The sequence below is a fragment of the Macaca fascicularis genome, chromosome 10 (assembly GCF_037993035.2).
Source record: "Macaca fascicularis isolate 582-1 chromosome 10, T2T-MFA8v1.1".
Classification (NCBI taxonomy): domain Eukaryota; kingdom Metazoa; phylum Chordata; class Mammalia; order Primates; family Cercopithecidae; genus Macaca; species Macaca fascicularis.
In genome coordinates, this window is record NC_088384.1 from 118,744,590 (window position 1) to 118,751,019 (window position 6,430).

Sequence of the window (6,430 nt, forward strand, 5' to 3'; positions counted from 1 at the left end):
CTCCCCTCAGATCAGCAGGCGTGACACTGTCTTTCCCGACTTGCTTGTCTGAAGTGACACAGCTTCCCCCTGGCTCTCAACAGCAAGTTAGAAATGAACCCTCTGCCCTCAGCAGAGGCCCTGGCGACACTGCAGAGCAGAACAAGCCCTCCTCGCCAAGCTCTGGCCAAACTGCAGATCCAGGAGCACGGTCAGTGCTGACCATCGCTCCAGGTGTGGGCTGGTTTCTTACACAGCAATAGATTCCAGAATGCCACTGTCTCGGCTGCATCCCCCAGAAGCAGGCTCTGCAACAAGGATTTGGCTGCAAATGGATTATCTGGGGGCTGATCCTGGTGAGCACAGGTGGGGGTGGGGAAGGCAGGCAGGGAAGGGAAAGAGCCAATGAGGTGCTCCATCCAGGCAGTGACCACTGAGGGCACGTGGGCTGTGTCCTGAGGGGGACCCCTGGGGCCAGGGTACAGCAGCATTGTCCCCTGTGAGGACCCCTCCAAAGGGGAGACCACTGCTGGGAAAGGCGAGCGTGGTGACCACAGAGGGGACAGATGAGCATGGAGACCACGGAGGGGACAGATGAGCGTGGTGACCACGGAGGGGACAGGTGAGAGTGGAGACCACAGAGGTGGAGACCACGGAGGGGACAGGCAAGCGTGGAGACCACAGAGGGGACAGAGGAGCATGGAGACCACGGAGGTGGAGACCACGGAGGGGACAGAGGAGTGTGGAGACCATGGAGGGGACAGGCGAGCGTGGTGACCACGGAGGGGACAGGCGAGCGTGGAGACCACGGAGGGGACAGGCGAGTGTGGAGACCATGGAGGTGGAGACCATGGAGGGGACAGGCGAGCGTGGAGACCACGGAGGTGGAGACCACAGAGGGGACAGGTGAGTGTGGAGACCACGGAGGGGACAGGTGAGTGTGGTGACCACGGAGGGGACAGAGGAGCGTGGTGACCACGAGGGGACAGATGAGTGTGGAAACCACGGAGGGGTGCAGCTGAGGACCCCTTGGTGGACCACGGCATGCAGGAGGGACTAAGAGTGGCTGCGGGAGGAGGAGCCGGTGGATTTCGGAGGGGAATGAGGATCCATATTCCCACCACCCTGACTCTGGACAGAAAACCCACAGCCAGAGAGACCCTTCAAACTCAGGCAGGTCCCATCTGTCCCCTGGTTTTGGTGGCCACTGGCCGCCCTGCCCGGCGTGATCCACCTGCCTCCTCCTGCCTGTTCCCTCCAGCCTCGTGGCTCCCCCAACAGGCCTGGCCACCCCTGCCCTGGGCCTTGGCATGCAGCCCCCTCTTCCCCGACATCCCCAGGGCTCCTTCCTCTGCCTCCTCCTGGTCTGTGACAAGGAGGCCCTGATCATCCTATAGAACTGCATCTTGCAGCCCACTCCCCCTCTCTGGTGCTCTTGACCCCCCGCTAGCACCCTTCTTTTCTGTTTTCCGAAATCTCCGTTTCCTTCTAGCTGGCGATGTAATTCAGTGTCTGTAGCGTTGCTAGGACACAGTTCCCCACAGGCTGATTCAACTGGCATACAGTTGGTGCTCAATAAGTGTTTGTTGTGGGCGGGACCCAGGAGGCAGGGCTAACACCATCCAATGACCAGCTGACAGAGAGGGGTTGGCTGCCCTGCCCACTGTCCCTCCCTCTCTGCACCCTCAGGGAGCACGGAGAAGGAGTAATCTGTGAATCATGCTTCCATTGGAGGCCAGCCGCACTTGCCCCTTCTCACACTGCCACAAAGACATACCTGAGACTGGGTAGTTTATAAAGAAAAGAGGTTTAATCGGCTCACAGTTCTGCGGGCTGTACAGGGCCCTGCTTCTGGGGAGGTCTCAGGAAACTTACAATCTTGGCGGAAGGGGAAGGGGATGCAGGCCCATCTTTACATGGCAGCAGGAGAGAGAGAGAGAGCAAAGAGGGAGGCACTACACACTTTCCAACTACCAGATCTCGTGAGAACTCTCACAAGACAGCACTCGGGGATGGTGCTAAACCATTAGAAACCCCCATGACCCAGTCACCTCCCACCAGGCCCCACCTCCAGCACTGGGGATCACAATTCAACATGCGATTTGGGTGGGGAAACAGAGCCAAGTCATGTCGCCAGCCAAAGAGGCAGACATCTCTCCAGCAATCAAAACTTACAAGGGAATCTGTGTGGACTGGCAAGATACGTGGCGAGTGGAAACAGCTGGCCATGGTGGGCCTCACGTCCGGCCCTCCCCCAATGGCACTCTCCACAGTGACGACCCTGGCTGGCCACAGGTGTTGCTTGTATGCTGGGAGGGCTGTGTTCCTCGAGGGCTCCCTAGGGATGCCACCATGTTGGCCACATAGGTGGGAGCCCAGAGCAGAAGGGTCACGCATGGACATGGATGGAATGTAGGTGGGCCTGTGGCCCTGGATCCAAAGACTTTACAGGACTGAGATGGGGGTCCCTGGGTTCCGTGAGCATGGTGACCTCTGCCGGGACAGATGAGCATGGTGACCACTGAGGGGACAGATGAGTGTGGTGACCTCTGCTGGGACAGGCCCACCCTTCCCACAATTTCTCACTTCCAATTTGGTGAGAGTCTCTCCACTCAGGGGGATGGTGGAACATTACATGAGTCTTCAGAAATCTGGGGCACCTGCCAAAGTCCAGGCATCATCCCATCAGATAGCAGCATGTGTGTGCATGTGACCTCACAGAAACACATGCATACCCCCAAGCACACACATACGTGCACACATGCACACACACATGCACGCACATGCACGCACGTGCATGCACACACAGGCACACACGTGCACACTCACAAGCGCACACACGCACACACAGGTGCATACACACACACAGGCGTGCACACACACACGCACACACAGTTGTCATGCTGTGTCCCGGTGAATGGTGGCTCCTAGCCCATCCTGAAGTTGGGGTCAAATCCTGGCTCTGCCACTTACAAGTCATCTGAACTTGTGTGGATCATGTCACCCCCCAACTTAGTGTCCCCATCTGTAAATGGGGCCCATACAGGGACCCCCATCATAGGGCATGGCGAGGGTTAACCGCTGCACCTGTGCAGAGCTCTGGGGACACAGCTGGCCACAGCATGAGGATGGCCAGCATCTTCACCAGTCCAGGGCCACACGGTGGTCTCTTTCTGTGCGAGCTGCAGGCTTGAGGCTGTGGACCCTGAAGCTGTGCAGGCTGTGAGGGCGCCCCGGTGCTTCCTCTCAGTGTCAGCTCCTTGGGGAACACGAAGGATGAACCATAGGGAGCGATTACTCAGAACCATAATTTGTGCTTAGATTGATTTTAATTAGCAGCACATTAGAAAGGCCCTCATGTGATCACCGTTTAATGACTGTGATATGCGTAATCCATTTTATTCTCAGCTGGCTCCTGTGGTAATTACATTTCTCTTGTGTTTAATTCATAACTTGATCATTTATTCCAAGTCGTGTTGGGCTTGGACCTCGGGCTCCGAGGAACGGCCGCTGACGGAGCTCAGACCCAGCACTTCTCCTGGAGAGCCAGCCGCTCGCTGCTGGCCATGCCTGGAGGTGGCGAGGACAGGCTTTTCCATCGATCTTGGTGGGGGCACCTGCTCCAGGGGCATCTCCATGGGCGCTTGGTGGGACAAAGCTGCAGGAATAGTTGATGTTGAGGTTGATGGTGACAGTGAGGACTGAGAGAATACAGTCACGTACCATGGGATAATGTTCAGGCTAGTGATGAACCTGTAATGCCACAGGGTCCCGTACGATATGAGACCTAGTTTTGCTGTACCTTTTCTAGGTTCAGGTGTGTTTAGAGACACAAATGCTTACCGTTGCGTTACAGTTGCCTCTCATATTCAGCACAGCAACACACTGTGCGGGTTTGCAGCCTTGGAGCAACGGGCAGCACCACGTGGCCTCGGGGTGTCATGGGTGGCACTGTCTGGGTTTGTGTGAGTGCACTCTGCAGTGTTCACAACCAAACACCAACTTTCTCAAAACTCTCTCCATCAGTAAGTGATGCACTGCTGCACCAGATGCAAGATCACGTGACCACGCACTTCCCACACGCTCACGCAAAGACCTCAGGTGACCACGCGCTTCCCGCACACGCTCACGCAAAGACCTCAGGTGACCACGCACTTCCCGCACACGATCACGCAAAGATCTCACGTGACCACACGCTTCCCACAGACGCTCACGCAAAGACCTCCTGTGACCATGTGCTTCCCACACATGCTCACGCAAAGACCTCAGGTGACCACGCACTTCCCACACACGCTCACGCAAAGACCTCATGTGACCACACGCTTCCCGCACATGCTCATGCAAAGATCTCACGTGACCACGTGCTTCCCACATACACTCATCCCCCCACAGCAGTGGGAGGTCCAGGGACATGCAGCAGCCCCAGGGGTCCCGGGTGTTCTACTTAACCTTTCTGTGCCTCAATTTCTCCCTCTGAAATGGGGCTGATACCAGTCTTAGTTTCACTGGGGTGATGAGCTGGGGGCCTAGATTACAGGAAGTGCAGTACAGGTGTTTGTTAAATCACTAAAACCATCAGCACCTTTGCCTGACAGGCGAGGAAACGGAGGCACAAGGAGCTGATTAGCCCGTGAAGATGTTCTGATGGCCTCAGAACTCGTCAGCCGATCCCCACCAGATCCCCACCAGATCCCCACCAGATCCCCACCAGGCTACGCTGCCTCTTCTGGGAGCCTCTGGTCTCCCCAGAACGTCTATCCACTGGGGTTAGATTTGTCCGGTGCTCCCACCACAATCACAGGGGAGCCTGCTTGTCAGCACAGGGCTGGCCACCCTGGCACCAGAGTTTAGTCCCTAGGGAGGGTCTTTCCCTGGCATCCTGGGGACTGGGCTGTCGTTTCAGTTTAGGCCACCGTCACCTGCTCATTCATCCCCCCACGCCCTCCCTCAAATTTCCTGAGTGTGCAAGGAAACCCCCGCCCCACTGCCCTGGACGAGCTCATTCCCACCAGGGTGATCAGCGTCCCCATAACTCATCAGGGCGGCCCCCGCCCCAGCAATCCCCACATCTGGAAGTCGCTCATTAGGACCTCATTAGCCTGTGCTCCGCTTCTCAGCATGGCTGTGGTGAGTTCAGTCTGCAGCAACAACCCGACCGACCGCACCAGCAGGGCAACGAGAGCCGCAAGAACGACAGCACTGTTTACCCTCTACTTTCCCCAGAAAGGCCTGGCCAAAGCATGCACAGGCAGCTTTAAGAGACCAGGAAGGGGGCAGATTAGCAGGGGTCAAGGATCTGGGGTGAGGCCACAGTGCATGGAGTGCATGGAGGTTGGGGCACGTGTGACCAACCAGGGTCATAAAATACACATGGTCAGAGCAGGGGACTCAGAGGCCAAGGAGGGGCACAGTGGGGAGGCATGGGCAGGCCTTGGGTGCAGTGAAGTGGGCGGGCAGGGGAGGGTGGCAGCAGGGTGTGGAGGCAGGGAGGAGGGAGGTGGTGGGGAGGCACGAGCAGGCCTTGGGTGCAGTGAAGCGGGTGGGCAGGGGAGGGTGGCAGCAGGGTGTGCAGGCTGGGAGGAGGGAGGCGGTGCGGATGGAGGGCTGCTTCCTGGCTGCCCTGGCTGCCCCCCCACACCTTCCCCAGCTGGCCAGTGCCCAAGGCTGGGCTCATGGGGCAACTATCTGCTCCCTTCCATTCTGTCTGCCGTGGCCTGACCAAATGGGCTGTTTTCTTGCTTTGTTTGTTTTTTTCTTAAGGAAGAAGAGAATGAATTTAGAAGGCTGTAAACCCCATCTGAGCCTTACACGTAGTTTCCTCTAATTGGATTTTCACCAAGGCCGTGATGGATGTGGAGTCTCGGCTTTCTGACAATGTCTTCCAGAGCAGGCTTTCTCTAGAGGGTGAACCGGCTTTGTTCTCCTGGGAGAGAACGCATTTGCTTCCGATGCCCAGGGCACGAAAGAGCTGGACGAAACAGCGGAAGTAGAGGAGGTAGATTCTCTACCTGGGAAACCCAGCAGGGCACGCTCACGTTGGAATTCAGATCTTGTAATAAGTGTGCGGATGCGCCTGTTCTAAGGAAATAAAGGGTTCTGCCCTCCTAAAAATTCTGCCCTTGCAAGGGGTGTGGGGACTGCAGAGCTGCTTCCCGGCTTCTTCCTCCAGGAAGCCTTCTGTCCTCCTCCGAACTGTAGACACAGGGCTGGTAAACGGGTAGCCGGGCGCCCCCACCGCCTCCGTGTGGTTCCATGGCTGAGCAGGTCCTCCCTGGCCACTCCCATCTCTGATGACAGAAGGTACCATGGTGAGAGCCACTGAATTAGGAAGACGGTGAGGGGCAGGTGCCCTCCGGGGGCTGGGGGCTGGGGGCTTCTGGACTCCGAGAGCCCCTGCCTCCATTCCAGGTTATCGCGGCCACTGCCCGTCTGGGCAGGGCAATCTCTGTAC

At 57.5% G+C, this 6,430-nt stretch overlaps 1 long non-coding RNA gene across 1 annotated transcript; it reads left to right on the forward strand.

Moving 5' to 3' along the window:
• Positions 1-763: 763 nt before the first annotated feature.
• LOC135965681 (uncharacterized) lies at positions 764-6,090 on the forward strand. The gene is made up of 2 exons (XR_010578769.1): positions 764-885; positions 5,740-6,090. It is a non-coding gene; the product is annotated as an uncharacterized lncRNA (long non-coding RNA).
• The last annotated feature ends 340 nt before the right edge of the window (positions 6,091-6,430 follow it).